Below are 11,790 nucleotides of genomic sequence, written 5' to 3'. Positions count from 1 at the left end.
CATCCATCAAAGCTTAACATGAATTCTAAAATTTAAACGGGAATGGTTGTTATATTAGCTGATGAAATTTGAAAAAAATATAAAATAAGATAAAGATGAGAGGCATTCCACAGTACTGAGTGATGCCCCTGTGAATGTAGGAGGTAGGGCTGATCATTTTCGGTTCGGTTCGGTTTTGGGAAAAAAAAAACAATCAAACTGAAATTATTTTTTTTCAAGTTTTTGAACTGAACCGAACCAAAAACCGGTTCGAACCGACCATGTTCGGTTTGGTTCGGTTTTTTTCCCTTCCAAACCAATTTAAACCGAAAATTATTTCTGGGTTTTTTCATTGTTCATATTTTTTCAAGGATCTTATTTTCGTTTTATTTTTAATTTCACAAATCTGTGCTTTCTGTGCTTATTTTCTGAGAAATCTTAGTTTTCTCAACAAGTATGACTTTTTTTTTAACTGGTTGGGCATGCATGATATCCAGAAATTTAATCCTGATTTTCTTTTTGTTAGATCTTTGCCCAAGAATAAACTTAGCAAAAAGATACACAAAACAAAAGGAAAGAACAGAAGTAATTTGACTGGAGAAGAAAAAACAAAGAAAAGATCAAAAGATATCTGTTATTAAAATGTAAAACCATCAAAACATTATTATTTGAACAAGAGGAAACAAATCAAAGAGGAAGGGCCAAACCCTTACACGCTAGTTAAAAAAATCCCCTTTTTTTACTCTTTAATCTTCCCTCCACTTCGTTTTGGAGCCGCCACCACACACCTGTAAAGAAAAAACCCTAAACTCGCTCTCAATGGCGACCGATCCAACTCTGTTGCACCAACTCAGTCTCCTTCTCCAATAAAAAAGGAGAGATGCAAAGAGAAAAAGAGGGGAGATATGTAGAGAGAAAGGAAAGGGGAAGGGAGAGATGCATAGAGAAGGGGGGAGGGGCGGCTACTTTTTTGTTTAGGGAATGCAGAGAGCAAAGTTGGCTTAGGGTTAGAAAAAGCATCCTATTTATAGTTGTTTTTTTTTTTAAGTGCTGGTCTGGTTGAACCGGTTCGGTTCGGTTCGGTTCAATCGATTTCAGACTTTGGAAACCGAAACCGAACCGAACCAAAAATTTTTTGTGATTTTTTAATCGGTTAATTCGGTTTTTTTTTCCGTTCGGTTTTTTCGGTTATTTTTTTTTCGGTTTTCTCGGTTTAATCGGTTTATCGGTTTTTTTGCTCACCCCTAATAGGAGGTATGGCATTTGCAGACACCTGTCAGGGTGTTGGAAAGTGCTAAGCAACTACATGTAACTCCTTTGCTTGTATTGATGATGAAAAGGCCTGGATTAGCAGTTTATAAAGCAGCTGTCACAACAGCGAAGAAGGTGGTAGTTCCTATTTGCACGAGAGTGTTGCAAGCTGAATTCTGAGAGAACCGATTGGGAGAGAGCTAATTTGTGTAGCTAGGATAGTTGGGGTTTTTCTAGTTAGCATGGGGACATTTTAAATGGCCAGAGAATAGAAAAGAGTATGAGAATGGAAGAGAGAAACAGAGAGAAGGAAGAGAACACGTTGATTGTATTATTTTTCTTGTTGTTCTCTGTTACATGCAAGTTACAGATATAGGAAACGGAATGGATTCTAGAATGCCACATGAGGCTCTTGCTAGAATAACAACTAACAGAATAAAATGGAAACAGTAATTAACATCAGCCTGGCGTGCCACTGATTTATTTAAACGGTGCGTATAAGCTTTGAAGGAGGGTGTTCAAAGCGTCGTCGTAGCCTCAGCCTTCTTTTGATTTGAAGGTCTTTATATTTTCCCGCTACTGTTCTTCCCGCTTCATAACAGAGAGTGCCTGTTCTTAGAAGATGAAACGATGAGTATCAAGGAATTCAATTCAATGGGGGACAGTAGAAGCCGAAGATGAAAGCATAGCATTAGGCATGAAGGCTAGTTCTGATCTCAAGAGCTTTCAGTGTCTATCTCAACCGTACTTTGTGATTTATAACATGCCGACCTGACCTTTTAAATTAACTTGGAAGTTTTTTACCGTCTTCATTCGCGGTTCAAGAAGCTAGCTGGCAGTAGGCATTAATACAAGCATTAGATTTAGATAAAGTTAGTGGAAGAATAAATCATGTGATGCATGTTGAGGGAGTATATAACTACTGTAAAGTTCACGCAAGAATATATAGAACAATTCCTCCTCCCATTCCTCTGTTTCTCTCTTCTTCTTCCCTTGTTATTCTTTTCTTCCTTTCTTGTTAAGCCAAGCTTGACATTTAGTATCTGCGCCTGAACTAAGACAATAATTGGCTGTATAATTCATTGAACCATGGTGGAGAATAATAAACTCAAGGCAGTTGAAGAACACTGCAAAAAGTTAGATAATCAGCTACAAAACCATCACCTAGAATGGTAAGAATCTATGGAAAAGAATAAAAAACGTTGGCTGGAGCAAGGTAGAAAGATCGATCAGATGATTCTACAGATAGAATCGTTGTCCTCTCAATTCCAAAATTTCTTGGCTAATCAAATGGCGGGAAAGGAGACTGGAGCTAATTTAAAAGGTATTCTGGCTACACTGGAAACTGGTAGAGAAGCAGGGTGAATACCTTGTATGATGGAGTATCGCCAGGAAGCAAGAATTAGTATCAAGGAGATCATGTGATAGGACAAGAACAAAGTAGGACAAGATATAAAAGATACCACTACTAAGAATGGAATTGTCAATGTTCTAGGGGCAAAACATTTCAAGATCAACTTAGTACCTGTACATCAGTGGGTTGGATTGGTCTCATATTATCTGGAAGCAAGGGTGGATGTTTGGTTTGAGGGGTTAATAAGAGGGAATGAGACATTGATTAGTTAGGAAGAATTTTCCCAGTCTATCTGCAGAAGGTTTGGTAGTAAAGATGACATTGTTGAGGAGTTCAATAAACTGGTACAAGACAAAAGCGTTGATGATTATGTAGAAAAGTTTGAAGAACTGAAATCATTGATGGGTGCTCTTAATCCGTCATTACCATAGTCATATTATGTCTCTAGCTTCATTAGTGGGTTGAAGGATGATATCAAACCAATGTTGAAGATCTTGAAACCATTAAATGTGTTGATGGCATCTGAATAGGCCAAATGACAAGAAGAATCTAACATTGTTTTAGCCAAGAAGAACAAATCACTATAACGAATCAACATTCCATTCAACAATGGGAGAATTAGAGGTAATGTTCCAGCCAAAACTTTTAGTCAATCTAGGACTGAAAATGTGAAGCAAATCCTAGATAGATTGTTCGAACAAAAAATATTGGGACAATGCTTTAAATGTGGTGATAAATATATGCCGGGGCACATATGCAATGCTAAAGGCTTACACATGATATAGGGAATAGAGGAGGAGGAGAACAAAGGTATTATGGAACTAGAAGGAACACTGCAAGATCAAGATAAAGAGAGTAACAAGATAGATGAATTTGGGCTATCATTAAACGTCCTAGCTAAGAGTGACACCTACAATACCTATCAAGATTAAAGGAGATTGTCAAGGAAGAGACTTTATAATCCTAATAGATAGTGGTAGTATGCATAGTTTTATTGATGAAAGCATGATTAAGAAGTTGAATTTTGTTACTAGTAAAACCACATTGTTAGCAGTAACTGTGGTTAATGGGAATGTCATGTTATGTGAGGTGCATAGTCCTGGATTTACTTGGTTTACGCAAAGCTATGAATTCAAGGCCAACTTGAGAGTGCTGAAATTAGAAAGGCATGATATAGTTTTGGGGGTAGATTGGTTAAAGAAGTATTCTTCAATACTCTTTAACTTCATCAAATTGAGACTATCATTTAAGAAGGAAGGTATAATGATTTGAAGGGGATCTCTCAAGATGTTGGCTTACAGATGATAACAGTAATAAAGGAACAGAGGAACTTCAAGGATGTGATCTTTGGACTAGCAGGCTAGTTCTTTTTAATAGACACAAAAGAAAAAGACAGGTCAATCATGGAAGCTGCAGAGATTAAAACATTATTGGAAAAGTTTGCTGGAGTCTTTGAGGAACCAAAAACTTTAACACCCACAAGAAGATCCGATCATAAAATTCCATTGAAACCGGGTTCACAACAAATAAACATTAGACCCTATAAAAGCCCCTTCATTCAAAAGGGTGAAATAGAGAAGCTAGTGAAGGAAATGCTCTCTAATGGAATAATACAGCACAATGTTAGCCCCTTTGCTTCACTAGTCCTGCTTGTTAAAAAAAAAAAAGATAACACTTGGAGATTTTGCATAGATTACAAGTAGCTCAATGATCAAACCATCAAAAACAAGTTTCTCATCCCTCTTATAGATGATCTCCTAGATGAACTGCAAGGTTCCAAATTTTTCTCCAAGCTGGACTTGAGATTGGGTTACCACCAGGTCAAAATGCATGAAGAAGGTATAAAGAAAATAGCATTTAAGACACATCAAGATCATTATGAGTTCATAGTAATGCCCTTTGGCCTCACCAATGCTCCTACCACCTTCTAAACACTGATGAACAACATACTAGAGCCTTTTCTGAGAAAATTTATGTTGGTATTTTTCGATGATATACTCATTTACAACCCTACTTTTGAGCTACATCTTGATCATCTAAGAAATGTTCTAGAAACTTTGAGTGCTAACCAATTACTTGCCAATAAGTCTAATGTGTGCTTTCGGTGAACAACAGGTGGAATATTTAGGGCATGTGATTTCAATAGAAAGAGTGGCAATTAATACAAAGAAGACTGAAGCTATTGATAGTGGGCCTATACCGCGATCCTTGAAGGAATTGAGAGGATTCCTGGGATTGGCTGGTTACTACATGAAGTTCATACGACATTTTGGAGTCATCAGTAAACCCCTCATAGAACTGCTGAAGAAGAATGGTTTTGGCTAGAATGACCAAGCTCAATAGGCTTTCATCAGTTTAAAAAAAGCCTTGTATGAGGCACCAGTTCTGGCCTTACCTGACTTCACCAAGACTTTTGTTCTAAAAACAGATGCATGTGATTTCTGAGGGCAGTATTAAGCCAAGAAGGTAAACCATTAGCTTATTTCAGCAAATCTTTAAGCCCTAAACACATGGGATTGTCCATTAATGAAAAGGAATACGTGGTTATCCTTATAGTAGTAGAGAGATGGAGACACTACTTGGAATAAGAGCAATTTATAATACAAACAGATCATGAAAGTTTGAAATACCTTTTGGATAAAAAATAATTCACACTTCAATCCAGAAGAAAGGTTTGACTAAGCTCTTAGGATTAAGGTATAAAATCCTATATAGGAAAGGTAAGGAGAACATTGTTGCAAATGCAATATCTAGGAAGGGCAACAATAAAGTTCATGACAAGGAAAAGGGCGACCTTGGAGCAATGACCAAGATTCTACCACCTTGGTATGAAGAAGTTCATGCATCCTATGATAATGACTCCAAGATACAAAACATTATCATTGGTAGGATGACTAAAACAAGAGAGGAACCAGATTACACTTATGAAGATGGGGTCTTGAGATATAAGGTCAAAATAGTAGTGGGACAGAAAGGGGAGCTTAGAGCCAAATTAGTGAAATTTATACATGACTCCTATGTTGGTGGGCATGCTGGCATCCAAAATTCATACAAAAGACTTAAGGAGAATTTCTATTGGTTTGGTATGAAAAGAATGGTGAAGAAAGTTGTGGACAAATGTAAAATATGTAGACAAGCCAAAGTTGAGAAGGTAATTTATCCTGGGTTATTGCAACCACTATCAGTTCCTAGTGGCACATGGAAAGCCATTACAATGGATTTTATAGAAGGATTACCAAAGTTGAAAGGAAGAAATGTTATTATGGTGGTGATTAATAGATTTATTAAATATGGGCATTTCATTGCACTAGATCATCCCTTTACAGCACAAGATATTGTGCAATTGTTCTTAGATCACTTTTACAAGTTCCATGGATTGCCAGCAGCTATTGTGATGGATAGGGATAGGGTCTTCACCAATATATTTTGGAAAGAATTGTTTAAGAAGCTAGGGATTCGGTTGATGGTGAGTACAACCTATCACCTACAAACAGATAGTCAATTGAAAGGGCGAACCAGTGCTTAAAAACATATCTTCGATGCATGACTATGCATTATCCCAAATGATGGTATCATTAGTTATCTCTTGCATAATGGTGGTATAATACTAGTCAGCACTCAACTTTGAAAATGAGTCTTTTTCAAGCTCTTTATAGTTATACTCCTCCCTAGAGAGAATGAATTGCTCAAGAAGCCACTACCGTAGCTGAGTAGAAGAGGTGTTACAAAGAAGGACTAATATAAATCAGACACTGAAAAGGAAACTGGAAGTAGCGAGACACTGGATGAAGAAGATGACTGATAGGAATAGAACTGGAAGGGAATTCTCAGAAGGTGATTGGGTTTTCCTGAAACTTCAGCCTTATAGACAAAGAAGTATTGCGTTGAGGAAGACTTTTAAGCTCAATCTCAGGTATTATGGTTCTTATCAAATTAGTAAAAGGATTAGGAAAGTGGCATATGTGTTAAGGTTACCAAAGAGAAGTTTAGTGCATCTAATATTCATGTGTCTTTACTTCAAAAGAATATTGGAGATGAAGCAGTAACATCTTCTAGATTACCGGTGTTAGATAAGGAAGGAAGACTGAAAATCATTCTTGTAACTATGCTGGATAGGAAATTGATGAAGAAAGACAACATGGCAATGACAATGGGTTTGATTCAGTGGCCCAACCTTTTTCCATAATATGCAATATAGGAGGATCTTAAAGAACTTCAAATGCAATTTCCAAAGTGCAATACCCAGCTCATGACATTGGATAAATGAACATTCTTGTGGACAAGAATGCATTCAAGGAGGGAGTATTGTTACAGTCTTCATTGGTAGTTCAAGAAGCTAGCTGGCAGTAGACATTAATACACGTGCAAAGAAGTTGTTAAAGTTAGTTAACAGAAGAATAAATCGTGTAATGCATGTTGAGGGAGTGTATACCTACTGTCAGGATTACATAAAGTTCACGTAAGAATATACAGAACAATTCCTTCTCTCATTCCTCTATTTCTCTCTTCTCCTTCCTTTGTTATTCTTATCTTCATTTCTTGTTAAGCCACACTTAATAAAGTTGACCTGGTTGAACCTATCAACTTGGTTGACTTGATTTTAATGTTTTTTTTTAATTTATATCCAAAATGACATTAGTTTATTTGTAAAAATAAAATCGAAATGATATAACCACAGATGAGACTACTTTACCCATAATTATATACTCATGCCTTCCTATAAAGGGAGGGATTGACATGTGTGTCCTTGAATTTAATACACACACACACACACACGTGTGTGTGTGTGTGTGTGTGTGTGTGTAATGAATGCTTATAGAGTTGTACTTTAGATGCTTGTGCAAATGACCAAAATAAAAAGAGATCTACTTCTATCTATCTTAAGACCTAGCTTATGTTTCTTTTTAGACATACATCGTGCTATATCTTTAATTAATTATATCAATTACAGGTTGAAGAGAGTTCTAGTAGGTAGATAATTTCAAGATCGACAAGGAAGGATAGTCTGCCTAAAAGACAATACCTTCACCTGAAAGCAACATTAACACACAGTTCATAGTTTCGGAAAAAGACAAAACTATACTGGAAAGGACAAAATAAGACTTGCTTGGCACTTGTGGCTGACGAGACTCCCTTATTAATTTCCAGTTCTAGGGTGATAATGCTGCAAGTTAAAAGGGTGAGCCTTAAAGATAAAACAATGTAGGAGAAATATAGGTGGGAAGGATAAAAGTTGTAGTTACACTCTCAAAATTTGTTAGAGGAAAAGAGAATGAGGGAGAACAAGAGAATTAGGGAGAGAATCTTGGAAATTTATGTCATTCATTTTTCATGCATTTCTGGTCCAATCATTAGGGAATAAAAAGAACAACTCTACTTTATTTCTATTGCCAACATGATGTTGCGATGTCGCGGTCACACAAATTAATTACCCTAGCTTAAATAAACAAAATAGTGTAAAGCATGCAAGGGGTCAATCCCACGAGAAAGGTTTAGTCGGTTTTTTTATGATAGATGATATGAAATTTAGGGGGGGTTGAAGTTATCTAGGCTATGCTATAGTAAATAGAATGAAACAATCAAGCTAACTTAAAGAAATCTGAAATTTATCAAGAGAACAAACCTTGGTCTCAAATAGACATTCACCTCGGAAAATCAGAACTAATCATTGAAATGAAATGTCAATTTATATTTTGAATATTTATCTGTTTTTAATATTAGTTAGTTAACCGATCCGCGGTGTAACTAACCCTAACCATTAAACAACCACAGTGTCCGCACTAATAATTTAATTCAATAATAGCCTTAAGAACTAGACAACATAATTGTTTGCAGTCTATATTTGATTTGATTGAATGTTTTTTCTAAAATTAATAACATAGATCCGCCATAATCATTAAACTCAGTTGCTTCACAAGTTTATATATCACAACTTCAATTTTGATAACAAACTTAGCAATAGATTGATTAGAATAATAACTTAGAGTCCGCTCTAACAATCAAACTAAACAATGATAAGAAATAAGCATAGGAAAATAAACACTCATATTCATTATATGAACAGAAAACAAAAAGTAAAATAGATCTCACAGTTCTTGAAATCCAAAGGTTTCGGTGTCCTTACAACCAATAAAAAGAACTTAACCTTGCATGTCTATTGAGAAACTAGTCAAGAGAAAAAATGAATAAATGATTTAGGGTATATGATGAAAAAGTGGAGTTTTTTCTTCTCTTCTGGTCGTCCTTTCTTCCTTTCTCTCTTTCTTTTTATTTGATAGCAAACCTTAATCCTTATTCCCTAAAAATATAGTTCTTTTCTAAGTAGACAATTTACATTTAAGTAATGCAATAACTATTTTCCTAAAAAAAAATAGTTTTGCATAAAATCTTCAAGCTTTGAATTTGGACTTAGAGTTAAATTTCCCAAATAGAGACTTAGATGTCGGTTTGGATGCTTGGGAAGTAAATTGGACTTATTTCTTCACAAAACCTGTTTGTTGACAGTATTTATGAGTTGTCTTAGAAAACTCTTATCTCTCTCATGTGAGCTCTTTTTGTACTGAAATGTGGGAGGCTAATAGGTATTCGAGTCAGGAATCCAATAAAATTGAGTTTGCATCAAATGGATCTCTCTAACTCAAGCTATTCAAGTCGGAATGACTAAAGGTCAACATTGGTAGAATGTGAGATCTGTCTTTGAAGGCTGTGATTTCCATGCTTTTTTTATTTCTCTTTTTATTTTTCTTTCCATATATGTATAGAAAGGTATGGATGTTAGCTTTCTAATGCCACTGGAATCACTTTATTTCGACCTCTAGAGCTCAAGCTCTACACAAAACATTGATCGAAGGTCAAATCTGCCTTCAAAATATAAAACAAAGAATATCAAAACATTTTATATATAAAACATATGCAAAATACTAGGCAAATATAGGTAAAAGTATTGAATAATATGGTGCATCACATGACACTAGATTGCACAAAACACAGTCGTTGGGTTACAATCGATTTAAATCGATCCCGATTTCCCGTTTGCTTTGTTTTCTTCTTCTTTCATTTCCAGTTGTGACAATGCCCCTTCCATGACCATAACCTTGTCCTCAAGGTGAAATTCAGGAAACCTCAAGCACAATTCATCAGCATATTCCCAGGTTGCTTCTGTCAAGGGTAAGTTCTTCCATAAAACTAAGAATTGAGTAGCTGCAACATTCCTTCTTTTGACCATTCTTCTATCGATAATTTGTTGTGGTTGTAGAAGAGATCTATTTGGAGGAGTAGGAATATTAGAGTGGATAACATGATTGCCTACATGCTTCTTCAGTTGGGAAACATGAAAGACATGATGAATTGTAGCTGTTGCGGATAATTTTAATTTATAAGCAATTGTTCCAATCTTTTTAATAACTAGAAAAGGACCCTAATATGTTGCTGCTAATTTATGAGAAGTCCGATTGTGAATGGATTGTTGTTGGTATGGTTGTAGCTTTATATAAACTAAAATCTCCCACATAGAAAACTCTTTCACTTCTTTTCGTATTTACTTGCTGGGCCATTCTGTTTTGAGAATACAATAGATTATTCCTGATTAACTTAAGCATATCCTCCCTTTAAGTTAAGTATTGATCCACATCCTCCACTGGTGAATCCTTAGGTGTATAAGGAATGTGAATCGGAGGCACAACCCTATAAAGTATCTCATAGGGTGTCTTCCTAGTAGAAGTGTGATAATTGATGTTGCACCACCACTCGCATGAGCTCAACCACTTTCCCCATAAATTCTGGTACAGTCCCTGTCATACACCTTAGATACCCCCTATACACTTGTTGACCACCTCAGTCTAGCCATCAGACTGGGGATGATATGTAATGGAATATTGTAAGCTGACCCCCTATTGCTTGAACAATTCCTTCCAAAATTGATCGAGAAATATGTTGTCTCTTTCGCTCACAATCGTGGCTGGTATTCCGTGGAGTTTATAGACATTCTCTATTAAAGATTTAGCTACTGTAATGGCAGAATAGGGATGAGTAAGTGTCATGAGGTGTGCATATTTGTTAAATCTATCCACAACAATAAAAATTACTTCCTTCCCATTTGACTTAGGTAGTCCTTCAATAAAATCCATGTTAATGTCAATAAAAGGAGTTGTGGGCACTGGTAGGGGCTGTAATAATCCAGTGGACTTAACATTTTTAGCCTTGTTTTATTGACAAATTGAGCATTCTCGGACATACTGCCTTACTAGCTTTTGTAACTTCTTCCAATAGAACACCTGCCCCAACCTCTTTGTAGTAACAGTAGCTCCTGAATGCCCCCAGCTGCAGAGTTATGGTAGAGATTGATGAGCTTAGTTTGCAAGCTTGGATCATGTTCCACTACCACTTTCCCTTTTCGAATGAGAGTGTCATTAATCCATTTGCAGTTAGGATGTGAGTTTGCATTCTTGCTCATTTCCACAATTAACTACTGTAGGTTCTGGTTTGTTTCCAAAGTCTTTCTAATTTCCTCCATGATGTTGGTGGAAATTAAAGATAATGTTAAGGCACACGACTCTTTACTGGAAATCCTGGAGAGAGCATCTGCAACAAGGTTGTCTTTGCCCTTTCTGTATTCAATTTCACAATCAAAACCCAATAGTGTAGTTAACTATACATGTTATGCAACATGAGTATTCTTTTAGTCCAATAAGAACTTGAGACTAGAATAATATGTTTTGATTAGGAAACACATTCCTCATAAGTAATGTTTCCATTTGGTTACAACATAGATAATGGTTAGTAACTCTCTTTCATATGTAGACAAAGCTAGTTGTCGTAGCTCTAAGGCTTTGCTCATAAAAGCAATTGGATCCCTTTCGTGCATTAAAACGACTCCTATACCCACCCCTGAAGCATCAGTCTCCACCACAAATTGCTTGTCAAAATTAGGCAGTGCCAGCATAGGAGGTTTAGACATTGCTTGTTTAAGTTGATTGAATGCCACAGTAGCCGTGTTTGTCTATTTGAATGAGTCCTTCAATAACTGAGTAAAAGGTATGCAAATTTCACTATATCCTTTCAACAACTTCCTTTAGTAACCAGTCAATCCCAAAAAACCCTTGAGTTAGAGTCCTTCTTCTCTTTCTGGCTGCCGCTTCTTTTCTTCCTTCCTTTCTTTCTTTTTATTTGATAGGAAACCATAATCCCCCTTTCCTACAAAATCATCA

This window comes from Populus trichocarpa, chromosome 2 (assembly GCF_000002775.5).
Source record: "Populus trichocarpa isolate Nisqually-1 chromosome 2, P.trichocarpa_v4.1, whole genome shotgun sequence".
NCBI lineage: Eukaryota > Viridiplantae > Streptophyta > Magnoliopsida > Malpighiales > Salicaceae > Populus > Populus trichocarpa.
Note: the sequence above shows the minus strand (reverse complement) of the source record.